General features: G+C 44.0%; 1 protein-coding gene across 1 annotated transcript in view; it reads left to right on the plus strand.

Annotated features, from left to right (window-relative positions):
• Positions 1-22,822, plus strand: part of rnf13 (ring finger protein 13) — a 190,037-nt gene that overhangs the window by 19,723 nt on the left and 147,492 nt on the right. The gene's annotated exons all lie outside the window — the stretch shown is intronic.

Below are 22,822 nucleotides of genomic sequence, written 5' to 3' on the forward strand. Positions count from 1 at the left end.
TGCATCTACACTCTCTGCAATTTCTTGTGGTCTTGGATGGAGCTGTTCCCAAACCATGCTGTAATGCATCCCGATAAAATGCATTCTACAGTGCATCTGTAGATGTTTGTGAGGTGTTGGGGACATGCCGAACCTTCAAAGCCTTCTCAGAAAGTAGAGGTGTTGGTGTCCTTTCTTAGCCATCGCATCTATGTGGCTGGTCCAGGACAATTGCTGATGATATTTATTCCTCAGAACTTAAAGCAATCAACCATCTCTACTTCGATGCCATCAATGTAACCGGGGTATGTGTGCTGCTTTGTTTCGTGAAGTTGATCACAATCTCCTTTGTCTTGTTGACATTGAGGGAAGTTGTTGTCTTGGCACCAGGTTACAAGGTTCTCCATCTCCCTATATGCCACCTCATCATTATTTGATACTTGGCCCACTACTTGGGGCTTTCTAGAGCATCTGTAGTCGCTTGTCTTTCCATTTGCAGTTGCTAGTCACCGAAGAGATTTTGTTTTGGAAACTGACAAGGTAATCTTAAGTGACCCTTTAAGGTGAATCAACAGCTGCAGTATTAGTACTGTTGTGAGAAAAACATCTTGTAGAAATGCATCTCCACTTATAAATGGGATTCAATGGGAAATAGGGTCTTGTCATGGAAAATTGTGATGTGAGTGGTTTTCCTGGACCATAATCCCATTGTAATGCAAGAATCGCCTGTCTAATATTCTGGCCAACAGTGTACCTGGAGATGAATGTGTATAGTTCGTCATCTTGCATCCTCTTATGGAATCATGTAGGGGCACTTGTTCATTCAAAAGGATATTGGTAATTGGCAGTATATAAGCTGTGACTCTCCCAAAAAAAATTGTAATCAGAGACGCCATGCAGGAGTAACCGACTTGGCAGAAGACTTTAGGTTGCGCTTTAACAACACAAGGCAATTGAAGTTTCTGCTTCACAAATTGAAAATGAGACATTGCCTCAGTGAAGTATGAGTATAAATGTGAAGTACAATTTTTCATAAAGGATCATTGAATATTATGTTCAGGGGTTACTGATATTGCATATCAATCAGCTTCTGATGCCAATGGATGGATCATCATAGAGCATGGAAATAGGCCCCCCATCCCAGCTTGCCCATCTTGTCCCAGCTACCTGTCCTCAATGTTTTGATATTTTTACTGAAACTAAAGTTCTTCATCCCTGGAATCATTTTAACAAACCACTTGTGTGTTCTTAAGCTGGTGAAATGCTGTGCAAATAAAGTCCCATTGCAGTTGTGGGAGCTTTTTTTTATTATCAAAAAATACTTTATTCGAGAAATAAATATATATACAAAACCTGTTCCTTCCAAAACTCCATCCAACATTCTCGAAGACTATACATACAGTCAAAACCTACATTCAATACACCAATTACATAAAATTACCCCTCACCCTTGCCACTCATGTGGCTCACTGGTGTGGAATCCCTTCCCTTATTTTGAGGGGTGTCTCCACCTGCCCCCCATGTCCAGCAGCGGAAGGACCTTAGACTGTGGCCCTCCCCCGCAGAGCCCTGCCGTTGGCTGCACCGAGCTTCAGTGCGTCCCTCAGCACGTACTCCTGCAGTCTGCAGCGGGCCAGTCGGCAACATTCCCCGACTAACATCTTACTCCGCTGGGAAGTCAACAAAGCTCGAGCAGACCAAAGAGCGTCTTTTGCCGAGTTGATGACCTTCCAGCAGCACTCGTCTGTCTCTGAATGTGTCCCTGGGGACAGTCCGTAAATCACAGAGTCCTCTGTGACAGAGCTGTTCGGAATAAAGCTTGACAGGGGCCCTTGCAAACCTCTCCAGACTCTCTGCATAGCAGCCGTCCCGAGGGCAGCGTGCACTGGTGGTGAGGTTTTGACGGTGCAGGAAGGATCGGACTGGGAGGGCTCCCTTCACCGCCAGCTAAGCCAGGTCTTGGTGCTTGTTAGTGAGTTCTGGCGATGGGGCATTTCGCCAGACAAGCTGGGCAGTCTGCTCTGGGAACCACGCTACAGGATCCATGGAGTCATTCCCCTGCAGTGCCTTCAGGACGTTCCGTGCTGACCACTGCCCGATAGACTTGTGGTCAAAGGTGTTGGTCCGGATGAACCTTTCCACGAACGACAGATGGTGCGGCAATATCCACCTGACTGGCACATTGCATGGCATCTGTGCCAGGCCCATCCTTCGCAACACCGGGGACAGGTAGAACCTCAGCAGGTAGTGGCACTTGGTGCCCATGTGCCTTGGCTCTACGCTCCGCCTGATGCAGCTGCACACGAAAGTGGCCATCAGGATGGGGGCGACGTTGGGCACGCTTTTACCCCCGTTGTCTGCCGACTTGTGCATTGTGGCCCATCGCACCCGGCCCATCCTCGACCCACAGATGAAGCGGAAGACGGCCCGGGTGATCCCTGTGGCGTAGGAGGGAGGGACAGGCCTCACTTGCGCCAAGTACAGCAGCCCCGAGAGCACCTCACACCTGATGACCAGATTTTTCCCCTTGATAGACAGGGAACGTTGCTTACACAGCTACAGTTTCTGCTATATATCACTTTGCTCCAATTTTCTCTGCATTACAGCTGTGAGTGTGCTTCAAAAGTCTTTTATTGATTGTAAAAGTGCTTTAAAGACATCATGAAAGGATAATGAAAGGTGCCATATGAAGTGCACCTTGAGCCATATGGCTTTTATCAATGCTGCCTGTCCCATTGAGTTATTCCAGCATTTTGTGTCTATCTTCCGGCTTTTATCAATTTTGGTCTTGGAAACTTTTCAACTCTAAAAGTTTTATTTTTCAGTATAATTTATCCAATAAATTGCTATGTAACTGCATATATTGGGTTTCAAATGCTTCATTGCTCTGACAATAAATTCCCCTTTTTAAAGCAATAGCTTTTTTTGCATTTCAAGTGGATAGCTTTGTGGCAATGGTTTATGTAGAATAAATATTGTGTTGTTAATCATTTATTTGCAGAACGAGCATTTTTGTGAGACCCTTCAGTACCTTTAGTACCAAATACTATTTATTTTTTTAAAAGGTTGCCCCGATTACTGCTGAACAATTATCCACAGGCCTGGGCCACTGATCTAGAGACCAGTTTGAATCCTACTCCAGCAAATGAAATTTAAATTTAAATAACAAATTCAGGAAAGATTTCTATTAGTAGTGGCTACCAAGAATCTACAGGACTATTGTGTTTATAAATAAAAGATGTATTTCATTGGTATCTTATCAAGAAATAAACGTGTGTCTGGCTTCTTTTAACGCCATTTAGTATTTTTTGGGGGGGGGGGGCGATTATAAATATATGCTAGCAATGTCAATGATGACCATGTGCCATTAATAATTTTTGCTTAGAAAAGATTGTTTGTGAGTTGGCATGTGGACCAAGAAACTTATTGTGTGTTCCGTGAAGATCTCATCCCAAAGACTGGAGTGATAAAATTGCCCTTGCCCCTTTTTTTTTATACTAACGTTGCCTTAATAATTCAGGAATCTTAGAACAAGTTTGCAGTAAAGCTCCTTTTTTTCTTTCCCCTCAAATGATCTTCATTGAAAAATGTGTTACAGTTGAAGCCATTATCATTTGTCAACAGCTGAGTAAGCTGCCAGTAAATTTGCAAAGATCACATTGCAGGATGCTAGACATTGTTGAATTGAAACTTTGCAAAAAAAAAAACCCAAAGGGATTGGAGTGTGTGTAAGTGGATTTTCATTTGGACAGTAACCATTGCAAATTTTATTTGAAAGTATATTCCAGTGACTTGAAAATTAGTATTGTACTTTTATGTTGAAGACAGTATCATAAAATTGGTCATTTTACTTGCATAGAAACATAGAAAATAGGTGCAGGTGTAGGCCATTCGGCCCTTCGAGCCAGCACCACCATTCAATATGATCATGACTGATCATCCAGAATCAGTACCCCATTCCTGCTTTCTCCCCAGCATGCATTATGCTCAGTTGTGATCACCTAATACAAATTCATTGCGCAGTTTGATTTGCATGTTTTAATGTTCAGATCAGGTGATTGACCTTGCCACTCAGGAATTTACCCTTTTTTAGCTTTGAAAAACTCCTTTGTCCGCAGACCAATGAGTTTGAGTTTGAGGCATTTGTTTGAACTTGAGCAGATAGGATGTGTCTATACACTTCAGAATTCATTATGCTACTACCATCAGCAGTTGTATCATCAATGACGATAAGTGAGCCAGTACCTTCAGCAGCCATACATGCCCAGGCCATAACACCCCCACCTCAGTGTTTCACAGATAAGGGTGTATGCTTTGGATCTTGGGCAGTTCTTTCTCTCCTCCATACTTTGCTCTTGCCATCACTCTGATATAAGTTAATCTTCGTCTCATCTGTCCAGCTTTATTCTCGTTTCTCAGTCTCATAATGGCTTCTTTGACTTTCATTGGCACAACTTTGGTCCTCATGTTGATAAACAACAATAAAAGTTTCCAAAGGTAATGGAAAGACTGGAGGAAAGACTAGGTGCTGAGAGCTCCCTTATACATGCATTAAGGAGGCAATTAAACACACCTTAACAGTTACATACACCCATGAAACCATGTGTCCCAAACATTATGGTTCCCTGGAATGGGGGAACTATGTATAAACACAGCTGTAATTTCTTCATGGTGAAACCAAAATGTATAAAAATGGCCTTTAATAAAATCTGACAATGTGTACTTTAACCACATGTGATTTTTTTTTCTATTAGAAATCTCTAATTGTGGAGTACAGAGGCAAATAAATAAATGATGGGTCTTTGTCCCAAATATTAAGGAGGGTACTGTACATGTCAGCAAAGAATGCCCTCAAGTCTGTGCAGTTCGAAGCCTATTTGGAGGTTGTAGGTTATAGCCTGATGGCTATAGGGAAGAAACTGCTCCTGAACTTGGAATTTACAGTTCCTCTCCTTTCTTGATGGCAGGAATGAAATGAGAGTGTGGCCAGGGTGGTGTGGGTCTCGATGATGCTGGCTGCCTTTTTGAGGCAGTGACTCTTGTAGATCCCTTCGATGGTGGGGAGGTCACTGCCTGTGATGGACTGGGCAGTGTCCACCACTTTTTTGAAGGGGGATGGTTTGAAGGATAATGGCCACAGAGGTCATCTGCACTCCATGTCTATTTCCCTTCCTTGTGGTCATTCACCTTATCTCCTCCTGGAACTTGGGCATGACAATCTCGTTATACATCTTGTCCAAGAAGCGTTCGTTCTTCTGGATGGTCCTGAGGCCATCCGGCTGCTGCTCCAGTTCTCGAACGTGGTCTTCAAGGAGCTGCACCTGAACACAGTTTCCACAGGTACAGTCATTGGGGACACCAGCAGTGATCCTGTCTTCCCACATCCTGCAGGAAGAGCATTGTACCAACCTACCTGCCATCACCACTGCAAGTGAACCAAGACAGAGAAATTAAAAAATAATGAAACATTCACACAAGAGCAGACTGAACCTTATTGTCCCATTCACTTCTGATAATCTCCTTGCCTCGGCCTCCTCGCCGAAGACTCTTGAGCCAAAGACTCGCACTTGACCTCAACATAGCACTTCACATCTACACAGCCTCTCTCCCAACAGGGCTGCTCCGCCACACCCTGCCTTGTTTTTATTATCGACTCAATTAGCCAATTTGGATGCTGCAAACAATCAGTGGACTTGCTGCTCCGACCTGCAATTCACTTGCCCAGGCCTGGCCACAGACTTGCATTTTAAAGTTCCTGTGCCTGACATTCACTTGCTGCAAACAAACAACCTACTTGCTGCTCTAGGATCCAACTGCTCCAAGGTTGTGCAGGCTCAGTCTTTATTCCTTGGAGCGCAGGAGGTTGAGGGGTGATCTGTTTCCACATTGTATCACTCTATGATAATGTACTCACCAATGCCCAGTAGAATTTTCTCAGAACCACTCTGCTCCAGGTCTTATCACAGCCTTGGTCCAAATGTGGACCAAAGACCTTAATTTCAGAGATGAGTCAAAAGTGAATACTCTTGACATCAAGATAACTTTTGACCAAGTGGAGATCAGGAGGCCTTGTAAAATTGAAGTCCAAGGGCATTGAAGGGGTTGGAAATATACATCCCAATCAAGAAGATGGTTCTGCTTATTGGAGATCCAACACTCCAACCCAGGACATTGCTGCAAAAATTCCTCATGGGAGTGCCCATGGGACTAATGTTCAGTTGCTTCAGCAATGTTCATTTTCATACTTAGGTCAGAAGTAGAAATGTTCGCTGATGACAGCACAGTGTTGAAATCAACTTGCAGCTGTTCAGCAGATGAAGCAGTCCATGCTTGTTGCACATGTTTGCCTGGGCTGATAAGTGACAAGTGACACTTGTACCACAAGGGAGATCTAACAACGTACCGTGGCACTGCTATTACTAGTAATCCACCATTAATAGTTATGATTATGAATCACTATTGACCAGACTTTAACTGAAACGGACATGTCCAGACTGTTGATATGAGAGCAGGCCAGAAGCCAGTGGTTAGTGACTCACATGCTGATGTCCCAATGCCTTTCCACTGGGAGCTGATGGAATATTCTTCCCTAGCCAGGGTGGGTGCAGCACGAACAATTCTCAAGAAGCAAAGCATCACCCAGGACAAGGCAACTTACTTAAATGAAATCCCATGGACTAGCCTGAAGATTCATTTCCATCCACCACCGGCTGCACAGGGTGTTATCTATTTAATGCACTGCCGCTGTTTGCCCAGATATTCCAACAGCACATTCTGAACTCGCAATTTCTACCTCTATGAAGAACAAGGGCAGCAGGCACATGCAAACCCCACAACCTGAGATTTCCCTGCAAGGCAGGCACCCAATCTTTCTTGGAAGTATGTCGCTGGGTCTAAATCCTTAAACTCCCTACCCGACAACTCCATGGGTGTGCCTTCACCTGGAAGGCTGAAGCAGTTCAAAAAGGTGGCTCACCACTGTTTCAAGGACGGTGGAAATTGGTACAAGCCTTACTTGTGGCATCCTTTTTCAAAAAAATGAGTATAGATAAAAGGCAATCAATTGACTCTTGCCTGAGTAACTGCATAATATCTGCAGGAGCCCATTCAGAATCTCAACAATGCCTTTAAATCGATTCTTTGAAGTTCTGTGTCGAGGGAAGCTGGAATTTGTTAGCTTTTATCCATTCATTTTCCCATTTCTATTATGATTCGTTATCACTGAATGTAGGCTTTGGTGCAGATGGTTCTGATATAATTGTTCAGGTTTTGAGCTTTCATGCTGGCCAATCTTAACAGATGTTAAATCTTGCAACAGTGTTGGAGTAACTCAGTGGGTGAGGCAGTACCTCTGGAGAATATGGATAGGTGACATTTGGGGTCTGGCCCCTTCAGGACTGTAGGAAAAAAACCCTTTAGATGCTGGTTTAAATCGAAGGTAGACACAAAATGCTGGAGTAACTCAGTGGGTCATGCAGCATCTCTGGAGAGAAGGAATGGGTGAGGTTTCGGGTTGAGACCCTTCTTCAGACTGATGGCAGGGGAGGAGGCGAGACAAAAATAGGATGTAGTCGGAGACAGGAAGACTAGTGGGAGAACTGGGAAGGGGGAGGGGATAGAGAGGGAAAGCAGGGACTACCTGAAGTTAGAGAAGTCAATATTCATACCGCTGGGGTGTAAACTGCCCAAGTGAAATATGAGGTGCTGTTCGTCCAATTTGCGCTGGGCCTCACTCTGACAATGGAGGAGGCCCAGGACAGAAAGGTCAGATTAGGAATGGGAGGGGGAGTTGAACTGCTGAGCCACCGGGAGATCAGGTTGGTTAAGACGGACTGAGCGGAACGATCGCCGAGCCTGCGCTTGGTTTCGCCGATGTAGAGAAGTTGACATCTGGAACAGCGGATTCAGTAGATGAGGTTGGAGGAGGAGCAAGTGAACCTCTGCCTCACCTGGAAAGACTGGGTCCTTGGATGGAGTCGAGGGGGGAGGTAAAGGGACAGGTGTTGCATCTCCTGCGGTTGCAGGGGCAAGTACCTGGGGAGAGGGTGGTTTGTGTGAGAAGGGACGAGTGGACCAGGGAGTTGCAGAGGGAACGGTCTCTGCAGAAAGCAGTAAGGGGTGGAGATGGGAAGATGGAAAGGGGTGGAGATGGGAATTGTGGGAATGTTGCTTTACAGAGGCAATAGGTTTGTTTTGTTTGAAGAGGAACCATTTTAGCAGAATCAGCTTCACATACAAAGGGGAGATTAATTTTGTAAAAATAACTTTTAGGAGGTATTCTTAATAATGTCCTTAATATAAAAGTAATTAAAATCAATTTAATTTGTACAATTATTTATCTGTGCACAATCTCTCTATATTTTACACTCCAAATATCAGTGATAATTAAAGCCCATTGTGAGTTCCATGTTTTGAAGAACCCTTGAACATTTTTGTCATTTTAAACTTTTTCTCACTGTGATGAAAACAAGTGTAGAGTGATGAAGATTAAATGAAATATTGAAGACTGGCCACATTATTAGGTACAATCTTGTCCGAGGGCTGAGCCACTGGGAGATCAGGTTGGTTAAGCTGAGCGGAGGTGTTCAGCGAAACGATCGCTGAGCTTGGCAGATGATACTAAGCTGGGGGGTAGTGTGAATTGTGAGGAAGATGCAATAAGGCTGCAGGGTGACTTGGACAGGTTGTGTGAGTGGGCGGATACATGGCAGATGCAGTTTAATGTAGATAAGTGTGAGGTTATTCACTTTGGAAGTAAGAATAGAAAGGCAGATTATTATCTGAATGGTGTCAAGTTAGGAAGAGGGGATGTTCAACGAGATCTGGGTGTCCTAGTGCATCAGTCACTGAAAGGAAGCATGCAGGTACAGCAGGCAGTGAAGAAAGCCAATGGAATGTTGGCCTTCATAACAAGAGTTGAGTATTGGAGCAAAGAGGTCCTTCTACAGTTGTACCGGGCCCTGGTGACACCGCACCTGGAGTACTGTGTGCAGTTTTGGTCTCCAAATTTGAGGAAGGATATTCTTGCTATTGAGGGCGTGCAGCGTAGGTTCATTAGGTTAATTCCCGGAATGGCGGGATTGTCGTATGTTGAAAGGCTGGAGCAATTAGGCTTGTATACACTGGAATTTAGAAGGATGAGGGGGGATCTTATTGAAACATACAAGATAATTAGGGGATTGGACACATTGGAGGCAGGAAACATGTTCCCAATGTTGGGGGAGTCCAGAACAAGGGGCCACAGTTTAAGAATAAGGGGTAGGCCATTTAGAACGGAGATGAGGAAGAACGTTTTCAGTCAGAGAGTGGTGAAGGTGTGGAATTCTCTGCCTCAGAGGGCAGTGGAGGCCAGTTCGTTGGATGCTTTCATGAGAGAGCTGGATAGAGCTCTTAAGGATAGCGGAGTGAGGGGGTATGGGGAGAAGGCAGGAACGGGGTACTGATTGAGAGTGATCAGCCATGATCGCATTGAATGGCGGTGCTGGCTCGAAGGGCTGAATGGCCTACTCATGCACTTATTGTCTATTGTCTATTGATGTAGAGAAGTTGACATCTGGAACAGCGGATACAGTAGATGAGGTTGGAGGAGATGCAAGTGAACCTCTGTCTCAACTGGAAAGACTGTTTGGGTCCTTAGATGGAGTCTAGGGGGGAGGTAAAGGGTCAGGTATTGCATCTCCTGCGGTTGCAGGGGAAAGTACCTGCGGACGAGTGGACCAGGGAGTTTCGGAGGTAACGGTCTCTGCGGAAAGCAGAAAGGGGTGTAGATGGGAAGATGTGGCCATTAGTGGGATCCTGTTGGAGGTGGCGGAAATGTTGGAGGATAATTTGTTGTATGTGACGGCTGATAGGGAGGAAGGTGAGGACAAGGAGGACTCTATCCTTGTTTCGAATAGGGGGAGGGGGAGCAAAAGCGGAGCAGCGGGATATTGAGGAGACCCGAGTGAGAGCCTCACCTATAATGGAAGAGGGGAACCCCCGTTTCCTAAAGAATGAGGACATCTCTGATGCCCTAGTAGTATGGAACACCTCATCCAGGGCACAGTTGCGGCGTAGACGGAGGAATTGGGAGTAGGAGGATAGAGGTTTTACAGGAAACAGGGTGGGAAGAAGTGTAGTCAAGATAGCTATGGGAGTCAGTAGGTTTGTAGTAGATGTTGGTCACTAGTCTGTCTCTTGTGATGGAGATGGTGAGATTCAGAAACAGTATTGAGATGTCGGAGATGGTCCAAGTATATTTAAGAGCAGGATGGAAATTAGTGGTGAAATTGATGAAGTCAGTGAGTTCTGCATGGGTACAAGAGGGAGCACCAATGCATTCGTCAATGTAGCCGAAGGTAGAGTTTGGGGATAGGGCCAGTGTACGCCAGATATTGTTTGACATACCCTACAAAGAGGCCGGCATAGCTAGGGCCCATGCGGGTGCCCATAGCTACGCCTTGGATTTGGAGGAAGTGGGAGGAGTCAAAGGAGAAGTTGTTGAGGGTAAGGACCAACTCTGCTACGTAGAGGATAGTCCCTGCTTTCCCTCTCTATCCCCTCCCCCTTCCCAGTTCTCCCACTAGTCTTCCTGTCTCAGACTACATCCTATCTTTGTCCCGCCCCCTCCCCTGACAACAGTCTGAAGGGTCTCGACCCGAAACGTCACCCATTCCTTCTCTCCAGAGATGCTGCCTGACCCGCTGAGTTACTCCAGCATTTTGTGTCTACTTTCAGGACTATAGTTCCTTGTTTCTAGATATTAAATCTTCATTGCTTCCAATTGATTGGATCCAACATTGAAGGTTTGCTTAAGCAAATTCAGTTTCGGATGCTGCCAGCAGTTGGTATCTCCTGTAAAAAGCGTCAGTATTATATTAAGGCCTCATTTGGTGTTGAGCCTTTATTCAGGTGTGGTCTTTACCAACTATTTTCCCCCTTGGTGGTTTTGTATTGATGTCATTTAAACGTAGATGACTATTGGGCTAATAGAATAAAGGATCCTGATGCAGGGTCACTTCATGAAATGTTGATAATTCCTTTACCTCCAAGTACTGCTCGACCCATTGAGTTCCGTCAGCAGTTTGTTGCTCCAGTTGCCAGCATCTGCAGTCTCTTGTGTCTCCTGAATAAAGGCCAGGCTGAACCCAGTTTTACCCTCCCAGGACTATCATAAGCAATACAACAAGCCATACAAGTGGTGGCAGTGAGATAGCAAGGCCAGTTGCATACATCTGTATATTCAGCAAACCCTAAATTAATGTAAGGGTGTTCCACCCAGGAAATTTAAATAGGAAATGAGAACCTTATTTGCAATTAATATTTTGGAAAAAGTTACCCTTCAAAAAAATGACTTGCTCTGTTCATAAAACTGAGGATCATTGTGCAGAAAGCCTGAACTTAGTGGTTTATCATTAAAATAATGGATTCTCAGTTATTCTTTCCTTACATTGCTGAAATGAAAATATTTTGGGGGATTGCCATGGAAATGAATGTTTTTAAAGTTATATCTCATGACTAGAAACAGAAGTTGTCTAAAGCTTCTTTGATGCAATCAGAAAGATCAGCAACTTAAGGAAATTTCCCAACATGACATGACGTATTTTTCTTAGTTTTTCTAGTTCTGGACTTTTCCTTCCTCATTTCTTTGCATTACTGTTGGCTAGATAAAGAGCTGGGTTACATTCAGGCTAATGCTTGTGTTCCATGTCTTGGAACCTTTCCCTCTGAAATGATCTTTAGTGGCTAACTGGATAGATACTGAATACCTTATAGACATTTATAAGGTTAGATTTCTCTTAATATAAGTTTGGTGGGAGGAAAGTAACAGGGTCAGGGGTTGCTTGGATCATGAGCTGCTACCTTGATTTCCTGATTTGATTTCTTAAACTGCAGCTCCTCACACTTAACTGCATCAAACTCAATTTGCCATTCCTCTTGTGTACCAAGCTGATCAAGATCCTGCCGTAATTTTTGATAACCTGTGTAGGAAAGAACTGCAGATGCTGGTTTAAATCAAAGATAGACACAAAATGCTGCAGTAACTCAGCAGGACAGGCAGCATCACTGGAGAAAGGAATGGGTGACATTTCAGGTTTAGATCCTTCTTCAGACTGATGTCAGGGAAGTGGGCAGTACAGAGTTAAAATGTAGTCGGAGACAGTAAGACTGGTAGGAGAACTGGGAAGGGGGAGGGGATGGAGAGAGAGGGAAAGCAAGGACTACGAAGTTAGAGAAGTCAATGTTCATACTGCTGGGGTGTAAACTACCCAAGCGAAATATGAGGTGCTGTTCCTTCAATTTGCTCTGGGCTTCACTCTGACAATGGAGGAGCCCAGGACAGAAAGGTCAGTGTGAGAATGGGAGGGGGAGTTAAAGTGTTGAGCAACCGAGAGATCAGGTAGGTTTAGGTGGACTGAGCGGAGGTGTTCAGCGAAACGATCACTGAGCCTGTGCTTGGTCTCGCTAATGTACAGGAGTGCACACCTGGAACAGCAGATACAGTAGATGAGGTTGGAGGAGGTGCAAGTGAGCCTCATCTACTGTATCCGCTGTTCCAGATGTGCTGTCCTGTATATCGGCGAGACCAAGCGCAGCTTCGGCGATCGTTTCGCTGAACACCTCTGCTCAGTCTGCCTAAGATCTCCCATGTAGACTATCCCTGATCCAGGTAGACTACCCATTCCTTCTCTCCAGAGATGCTGCCTGTCCCACTGAGTTATTCCAGCTTTTTGTGTCTATTCTTGATAGCCTTCATCATTGTCTACAACACCACCTATGTTAGTGTCATTTGCGAATTTGTTAATCATGCTTTGTACATTTTCATCCAAACTGTTGACATAGATGACAAATAACAATTGGCCCGGCAAAAAATGGCAGCGCGTGCAGACGCAGCGGCCCCACACTCTCCCGATTTTTCGAGTGTTTTTAATGTTTTTTCAAGTTCGTCATGGTTGTCACTTCAACAACTCTGGACAGTCAGCAGTAGACAGTATAGTCGTGAGTTCTTGCTGGACAAGAAAACAACATCATCAACACTGGACGCTACGCTTGCAGAGGAACTTAGCGGCCTCAGAATACTCTGCCTGACCTCGACCTCGGCCTCGAGTGCTGCCCCCCGGCTGGAAAGGAGACGCCGCAGGCGGTGTGAGAGGAAGCAGAAGAGGGGTAAGCGCGGAGGCATCCGGGCTAGGCTAGCGGCTAGCCCACACAGACCGGCTATTCCGAGCATGCTAATGGCTAATGTACGCTCACTGGACAATAAAATGGACACTATAAGACTTCTCCGGTCGACCCAGCGTGAGGTGAGGGAATGCTGTGTTTACGTTTTTACGGAAACATGGCTTAATGACAACATCCCGGACTCCGCTGTTCAGCTCGACCGGCTAACATGCTACCGATCGGACAGAGCTACGGTTAGCGGGGGGAAGACTCGCGGCGGCGGTGTGATTGTTTACATCAGTGATGCTTGGTGTCGGGACGCTGTGTTGGTCTACAAACACTGTTCACCGCTGGCGGAGTTTATGGTTGTGAAGTGCCGACCTTTCTACCTCCCGAGGGAGCTAACAGCTATCCTGTTAGTCGCTGTTTACATCCCTCCCAGTTCCAACAACAAGGACAGAGAGGAGGCACTCTGCGAACTGTACCGGGCCATCTCTGAGCAGCAGACAGCACACCCAGATGGCTTTCTCATCGTAGCTGGGGACTTCAACCATGCTAACCTAAAAACTGTCATGCCCAAAGTATACCAGCATGTTGATTTCCCAACACGAGAAAACAACACCTTGGACCTTGTCTACACGACCATCAAAGGAGCATACAAGGCTTCCCCCCTCCCCCACATCGGCCTCTCTGATCACCTCACCGTTCTGCTGAAACCGGCATACAGACCCCGGGTGAAAGTCACCAAACCGGTTTCAAAAGAGGTACGTGTGTGGTCAGAGGACAGCACAGCTGCACTCCAAAACTGCTTTGAGACTACAGACTGGGACATGTTCAAGCAGGCAGCAACATACAACAACACAACCAACATTCAGGAATACACAGAGACAGTTACAGGCTACATCACCAAATGCATTGACGATGTGACCCACACCAGAGCCATCACCATCCGGGCTAACCAGAAGCCATGGCTGACAGGGGAGGTCCATGGGCTGCTGAGGGTCCGCAACGCTGCCTTCAGAGAGGGCAATCCAGCCGGTCTCAGAGCAGCCAGGGCCAACCTTTCCAGTGGCATCAGGAAAGCCAAACAACACTACACCCGGCGCATCACAGCCCACTTCAGTGACAGCAGAGACACACGGAGCCTGTGGAAGGGTATTAGGACTATCACGGACTACAAACCCCTACCACAGACCTGTGACAGTGACACCTCTCTCTTGAACGACCTCAACGGCTTCTTCGCACGCTTTGAAGCACAGAGCAACACACCTGCGCAGAAAACAACTCCCCCCCCCCAACGACCAGGCTATTTGTCTGTCTCCAGGCAGTGTGAGGAGCACACTGTTAAGGATTAACACCCGGAAAGCTTCTGGACCTGACAACATTCCTGGTCGTGTGCTAAAAGACTGCGCAGCTGAGCTCACAGATGTCCTCACAGACATCTTCAACATCTCCCTGAGCCAGGCTGTTGTTCCCTTGTGCTTCAAAGAAACCACCATCATACCTGTGCCCAAGAAGTCTTCTCCATCCTGCTTCAACGACTACCGCCCTGTAGCGCTGACTTCAACCATCATGAAGTGCTTCGAGAGGCTGGTCATGAAGCAGATCAGATCCAACCTCCCCCCCTCCCTGGACCCGTTTCAGTTTGCATATCGAGCTAAGCGGTCCACTGAGGATGCCATCTCCTCTGCTCTACACCCAGCCCTCACCCACTTGGACACTAAAAACTCATATGTTAGGATGCTGTTCATAGACTTTAGCTCAGCATTTAACACCATCATCCCCCAGCAGCTGGTTTGTAAACTAACAAATCTGGGCTTCAGCCCCCTTCTCTGCAACTGGCTGCTGGACTTCCTCACTGCCAGACCCCAGTCCGTACGGGTCGGCAGCAACACATCGGACACCATCACGCTGAGTACGGGTGCCCCACAAGGATGTGTGCTAAGCCCCCTGCTCTTCACCTTGCTGACCCACGACTGCACACCCACCTACAGCTCCAACCACTTCGTCAAGTTTGCGGATGACACAACAGTGGTGGGTCTCATCAGCAACAACGACGAGACCCACTACAGGAAGGAGGTGGACCAGCTGGCCGCGTGGTGCACAGACAACAATCTCTTCCTGAATGTGGAGAAAACAAAGGAGATTGTTGTCGACTTCAGGAGAACGCACACCCAACACCCCCACCCACTGACCATCAATGGTGCTGCTGTGGAGCAGGTGAGCAGCACCAAATTCCTGGGGGTGAACATCACCGAGGATCTCTCCTGGAGCAACAACATCACGTCCATCGCCAAGAAAGCCCAGCAGCGCCTCTACTTCCTCCGCAAACTGAAGAGAGCGGGAGCCCCCACACCCATCATGTACACTTTTTACCGAGGCGCCATCGAGAGCATTCTCAGCAGCTGCATCACTGTGTGGTTCGGAAGCTGCACAGCCTCCAGCCGCAAGACCCTGCAGCGCATAGTGAACACTGCTGAGAGGATCACTGGCGCCTCACTCCCAACACTCCTGGTCCTTTACACCACCCGCCTCACCCGCAAAGCATTGAGCATTGTGGGTGACCCCTTCCACCCCTCCAACAGCCTCTTCACCCTCCTGCCTTCAGGGAGAAGGTTTCGCAGCCTGAGGTCAAGCACCACCCGACTAAAGAACAGTTTTTTCCACCAGGCTGTCAGGATGCTGAACTCTCTCCCCTCCCTTCCTCCTCTCTCCCCTGCCCCTATTGGACCTGGACTTTAACACCCCACACACACGCACATCCAGCACCAGACACTTAAAAAAAAATTTTTTTTAACGCATTTGAAGTGACTATATTTTATATTTTATATTTTATGTTGATTGTTGTTTGCTGTGCCTTTTTAATTTTAACTTAGTTTTATGCACTTTGTTCCTCGGGATTGTGGGAAACGGTATTTCGATTTTCTGTCTGTGTAAACTGGCTGAGGATTGACAATAAAATTGACTTTGACTTGACTTTGACTTGAAAGAATCCTTAGGCACACCATTAGTTGTCATCTCCAATCTGGAAAAAAACATTCTTCCCCCATCACCCTCTGCTTCCTATCATCAAGCCAATTAGATACTATTAGCTGGATTTTATGCGATTTAACCTTCCAAAGCAGCTTATCACATGGGATCTTATCAAAGACCTTGCTGAAATCCATGTAGACTACACATTCTACCCTGCCCTCATAGACCTTTTCGGTTTCTTAAATAAAAACTCAATCAAATTTATGAGACATGATCTCCCATACACTTAGCCATGGAAAATGTCCCTAATCAACCACTGTCTTTCCGAATGCATGTATAACATATCCTTCAGAATCCTCTTCATTAATTTGGTGACCACAGTTGTTAGGCTTATTGGTCTACAGTTCCCAGATTTTTATTTGGAGCCCTTCTCAAATCAAAGCACATCTTTAGCCATCCTCTCTGGTATGTCATCCATAGCTTATGATGATACATACATTTTAGCCTGGGTTCCTGCAATTGTTTTCTCTAGCTTCCCACAGTATTCTTGGAAATGACTGATCGGGCACGGAAACTTATCTTCTTTCATATATTTTAAGACGTTCAGCAGCAGCTCTAATGCGGGTTATCCCCAAGACAGCTCAGGCTCTCGAGTCCTGGGGATATAGGGAAAGGTTGAGGAGGCTAGGACTCTATTCCTTGGTGCACAGGTGGGCAGGAGGTGATCTTAGAGGTGTACAAAAAGGAGACAAGATATTCATTTTTGTGGTTCCATGCATAGATGTCCACATTGGTCTTTTGAGGGGTCCTATTCTTTCCCTAGTTCATTTCTCCCTCGATATACTTAGAAATTTTGAGAATTAAGAAACAAGTGGCTGACAAGGATGTCTTTCAAAGACTGCATAGTCACAACACACTGGCCTTAAACTTTCCCTCCTTTAGAACTGAATGCACTCCATGTATTTAGTACAGTACACATTGTTCTTTATGGTTTGAAAGCTTGGTATATTTGACCAATTTCAGAAAGAAATGAAGCTGAGCATTCAGCTGGTTTTTTTACATGCTATTTTCAGTGAAAATGTAGTTATTTAGAAAATTATATTATTTATTCAGTATGTAGAAACAATGAAATGCAGTTTACATAAAAGACAATATTGAAGTGACTCAGCGGATTAGGCAGCATCTCTGGAGAACATTGTTGGTGATGTTTAGGGTTGGGAGCCTTCTTCAGACTTATCCTCTAGCATAGATTGTATTTTTAACTCGTCTCAGACTTAAATAAACTTAAAGGAGAAATTTGTAAAAATACAAGTGATAATGTGCTTCTGATTATTTTATTCTCAAGCTTCATCTTGTGTAGATTTAGTTGTACCTGCAGCGTATGATCAAGTGTGTGGCAAATTTGGCAAATACACTGTACGTTGCGTTAGATATTGACGGCTTGTTCATAAGAACAGAACTTGCACATTTTGTTGTGACTAGCCTACTGGAGATTAAACTGAGGATAAAAGTCAAAGAATGAGTAAGGTCAATTGTTCCCCTGTCAAGAGCAAAACAACACGTTATGATTTCTGGTAATCAAAATAAATTAGATTTGGACCTTTTATACTTTTACTTTTACAAAATATGGAACCATGTTATCCACATCCTTTGAGAATGACAATCTGCAATTCCCCATATGACTGTAACATGTTTTAATGCTCCTGCACATCATATAAGGCCTAGTAAAAGTACTGACATTAGCTAACATGAGCTCTTTCACTTTAATTTTTCTTCTATCTATACTGATGTAAAAGCTTAGTGGTATCAAAGAAAAAAATATTCATGACAAAGTTAAAATGTCAAGGAACCATCCATCTACTCTTCATCTGAATCTTCTTCATCAGATTCCAACTCTTTTGCAGTAAGGGAGTTTCTGCAGTTAACACACTTACATAATTCAGTACATGGCACACCATGCTGTTGACATGAGCATCTTAGCTTGATTTATTGTTGTGATGTTACAGAAGTGATGTTAGCACTCGGCATGCTAACCTGGAGGAGCACTGCTGCCTCCTAATAATAGAAGATAAAATGTTTAAGGGAGTATTTTACCTCTTTTCATCTTTGATATTATGTAAGACATTAACTACCTTTCAGTTCTAGTTGCTTCACAATGTCCATGAGAATGGCCATCATCATCATCGCCTGCAGCTGCAAGTTTAAATGGTACCACGCTGTCCTGTTTGTGTTGCAGCACCTTAGCAGAGACTTTGCTTTCCAGACTTCCTTCCACTTCAATCCACTTAGCTGCACATTTTTGAGACTTCTTAAAGCTTTTCTCACTAAATGCAATGACCTTGCTATGGGTTTCGACGACATGTATTGCACAGAGGACCAAAGAACCTTCAGACGAACCTTCAGACGAAATACTCTCTATAATGATCACACTCAGCTCCCCGCCTAGCTAGCCTGAAACAAAGCGCGTGTTTGGTCAATTGGCGTCCAACTTAATGACAAACGTGCTTTGATTGGACAATCACAGCTATAGAAATGTTCAAGATTTTGGAGTTTTTTTCCAGGTTTTAAAAGTATGTGCAGGTTTTGTTCTTGACGAGTTTCAGATTTAATTTAAATAGTATTTTCACACAATATGTTACCAATGCAGGTAGATATGGGATGTGTGTCGCGACATGAAACGATAAAGTACCTCGGCCCGCGTGGTCTAATTTGCCTCCAGCAGGAAGTTAGTTGTTGCAATGACTTTTTGCAAGCCATTGCAAGTTGATATAGCTATCCAGACGAGCAGTCTGAAGATAATGCCCATCTCTGGGCAGAGGAGTCCACAGCCCTGACCCAGACCAGCTTGAAAGCCTGTGACAGCTTGTACTGTTGAATGCTTTTCCTGTCTTTACATGTTTCCATGATAATGACAACTTTTCAGAAACAGTTGAAATTTGGTGAAGTTTTTAAATTTAGAAAATTATATAGATTTAAAATAGCTGTAGCATCATTGAGTGAAAGAGTCATACAGCATGGAAACAGGTCCTTCAGCCCAACTTGCCCACACCGACCAACATGTCCCACCTATACTAATCCTACCTCCCTGCGTTTGGTGCATATCCCTCTAAACCTGAGCTATCCATGTACCCATCTAATTGATTCTTAAACATTGTAATAGTCCCTGCCTCAACTACCTCCTCTGGCAACTCATTCCATACACCCACAACCTTTGTCAAAAGGTTACCCCTCAGGTTCCTATTAAGTCTTTCCCCCTTCAACTTAAACCTATGTCCTCTGGTTCTCGATTCCCCTACTCTGGGCCAGAGAATCTGTGTGTGTACCCAATCTATTCCTCTCATGATTTTATACACTTCTATACACTCTGTATTTCTAACAATATTAATTAAAGGAAGAATCTTTATTTTTGAAATGAGGTTGATAAGTCCTTCAAATGTAAATATAAATAAAAAAGCATATGCTGAAAGTCTGAAATACAAAATGCTAGAAATACTGAGAAGGGCAGGCAGCATCTGTGAAATAGTTATTTTCTGGCTGAGTCTGTTTTACTTTCTATCTGATCTGCTGAATGTTTCTAGCATTTTCCATTTTTATTTCATGAGCCCTAATTAAAATTGGTTGCTGCAGAGTGTACGTAGAAGGCCATAATGTATTAGGCATGTAAGTCAAGAATGTGCTGACACCAGCACTGCTGCCTCAACGTGATCCGACTCAATTTTCCTGGTCGTTAACCTTTTATTAGAACTGGAGAAAGTGGTGACATGTTTTTAAGATGTACAAAAAGAAAAGAGACACAAGAGCACTGAAGGGAGGTTCTATAAGAGGGTAAAAGGTGGGTAAATTACAGAAGGGTTCTTGTTAGGTAAGAGGGCGGGTAATAGGACACATTGTAAAACAAAAGGTCACTCTTGAAGTGTAAACAAGAAACAGACTAATTATCCAAAATGCCCAGAAAAAGAGTTGGTGACAAACACTTACCATGTTGTTACCTGAACTTTTTAAATTTGAGTCTGGAAAGCTGCAATGTGCTAAATTAGGAATTGTTTGTTGAGTTGTTTTGGGACATCGTAGGAATTTTTATGTCTGATTCTGAAGGTTAACCTCTTCCTGTTTACAGATTGAACGATCTTGGTAGCAGGCCTTAGAAAAAAATTGCTCCATTGAGGTGGATATATATTATACAGGGAAAAACTGGGGCAAATGCATTTCCTTTTTATATTTATTTGGCTATCAAACTGTTGCTTAGACTAATTTAGTAATTATGTAAAATTATATGCAAGCAAAAATAATTACAAGGGATTAAGAATGAACTTAATACACACAAGTACTTAAGCTTATTGAGATCTGCATAACAAAGACTTCAGTCTGAAGAATGGTCTCGACACGAAACGTCACCCATTCCTTCTCTCCAGAGATGCTGCCTATCCCGCTGAGTTACTCCAGCATTTTGTATCTCCCTTCGATTTAAACCAACATCTGCACTTCTTTCCTACACACTTTAATATCTACAATATCTTTCCCCTCTGGGTAATCCAAAACACTGTATAAAATGTAGTTTTGAAATAGAGTTTTTTATATTGCAGGAAATATGGCATGCTACCCAATTACTGCAAATAAAAATATGATATAATAAGCAAACAATTTGCACTATTGGAGAGGGATAAATATTGGCTCGGACACTGAGAATATGTCCCCAACTCTTCAGAAGAGTTCCCATTATATAATAATGCCCAACATGTGGGGTATATAGGGCCTCACTTTAATGCCTCATCCAAAGGATTGAAATTCTGACATGGCAACATTTATGATGGAAAGTCCTTCCAACTTGGAGGCAAGTATGCCGTTCTTTTTTCAGTATAATTGAATTTTAATTATAATAAGATTTCCCTACTGTAAATGACCAATTACTAAATTGAATCATACTGCAGAACTGGTCAAATGCATCATGCATAATTAATCTTTTGAGCATGGAGCTGTCAAAGAAACAGCAGCATCTTGTTTGGGGTCATGATTGACTGACTAGAGGACTTGGTCTGCTCTTTGTACGTTTGGCCATTCCGGTGAGTAAACAATGAATTATTCAAAATATTAATTGGGAAAAACTGTTGGTGTTACTGGCTAAATAACTCTACAATTTGATTGTGGATTACGCATGCTGCAGCCATGGTGTGCTCGGCTTGAAGCAAATGGATTGTTCTGTGGTTAGGTGCCATTTAACCAGGCTGCGTTAGACCACGTGATGTTGTCTTCAACAAATCTCCGGTGAGAATAAATCTTAACTGCAGAACTAAGGAAAACTGTTCAAGTTACGGTTACTACACTTAAGATGCAAGGTCACCTGAGTTGTCCTGAAGTACACAGCTAGTGCATGGGTTTGCACTGATAGGAGATCAAGCTCTAAGTCAATGCCAACTATTTATTTAAATCAAAACCGTAGACCTCGTAAAAATACTTGCCGTTTACCAGATAGCAGTGTTCCCTGCCATCCTGAATGTTTCTGAGACCTGGGCTATCTTCAGTGGGCATCAGAGAAATATCATCAGTGTTATTTCCACTAAATCCTCCAGCTTCATTGGCAGGATAAGCAAGGAAAAGATGGTGTCCTCTCCCATGCCACCATTCCCAGTATTCATCCCCTCCTTATACTCAGTTTATCCTACATCTCTAAGAATCATTTTATTTCAATGAGATCCATTCTTAATTTGAATTCCAACTCCAGAATGTCAGAGAGCCTCATATTTTCTATTAGTGCAATTTAAATTCAGCAGTCAGTCTGGTGAGTCTGTTGCATCTTCAAGACAAGTATATGTTTTTTTGCACACAAAGCCTAGAAATGGCCAAGATGCCCACATAATAGTCTGTGGTCTTGCTAAGATTGCGCACAGACAAGGCATTGATCTGCCATGTAGTGTCGAGCAGAATTTAATATGAGCAAAATAATCCACCTTGTCCTTTTTTTCTCCGATGATTTACCATTCTCTCTCTTCCACCTTTCCCTTTCACTTCTATATATTGTCTGTCTTCCCTCAACACTCATAGTCCTGATTCAGAGTCTTGACCCAAAATGTCAACCATCCTTTGCATCCACATATCTTGCTTGATCTGTTGAGTAGCTTACTTTTTGTTCCACGTTTCAGCATCTGCAGTCTCCTATCTCCAGGGTTTGACATGATATCAAGAAATCCTCTAGAACTGTTTGGAGTTGAGAGTGAGGCAACATATTTAAATGGTTTGAAAGAAAATAACCTCTCCCTGAAGTAGAGTAGCCCATTTGTTAATTTATTACATTTCTTCTTTATAAGAGATATATGCTAAAAAAAATAAACCATTTTTGTGAACTTGCTGGCCTAGTTTCTTTTGAAATATAATTAAACCCAGTTAATTTGGAGGCGTTCAAGATATGCCGCCCAATAGCCATTTTGTCAATAGCAACACAGTGAACTGTCACCTTTGAGGTTATTATGTTTTACTTAGTTGGACAAAGATGTTGCTAATGTTGGAGATAGACACACAATGCTTGAGTAACTCAGTGGGACAGGCAGCATCACTGGATAGAAGGAATGGGTGACATTTCGGGTCTGAAGAAGGGTCTCGACCCGAAACGTCACCTATTCCTTCTATCCAGAGATGCTGCATGTCATGCTGAGTTGCTCCAGCATTTTGTGCCTATCTTCGGTGTAAACCAGCATCTGCAGTTCCTTCCTACACTTGTTGCTAATGTTGCTGCTTT

Source organism: Rhinoraja longicauda, chromosome 13 (assembly GCF_053455715.1).
Source record: "Rhinoraja longicauda isolate Sanriku21f chromosome 13, sRhiLon1.1, whole genome shotgun sequence".
Classification (NCBI taxonomy): domain Eukaryota; kingdom Metazoa; phylum Chordata; class Chondrichthyes; order Rajiformes; family Arhynchobatidae; genus Rhinoraja; species Rhinoraja longicauda.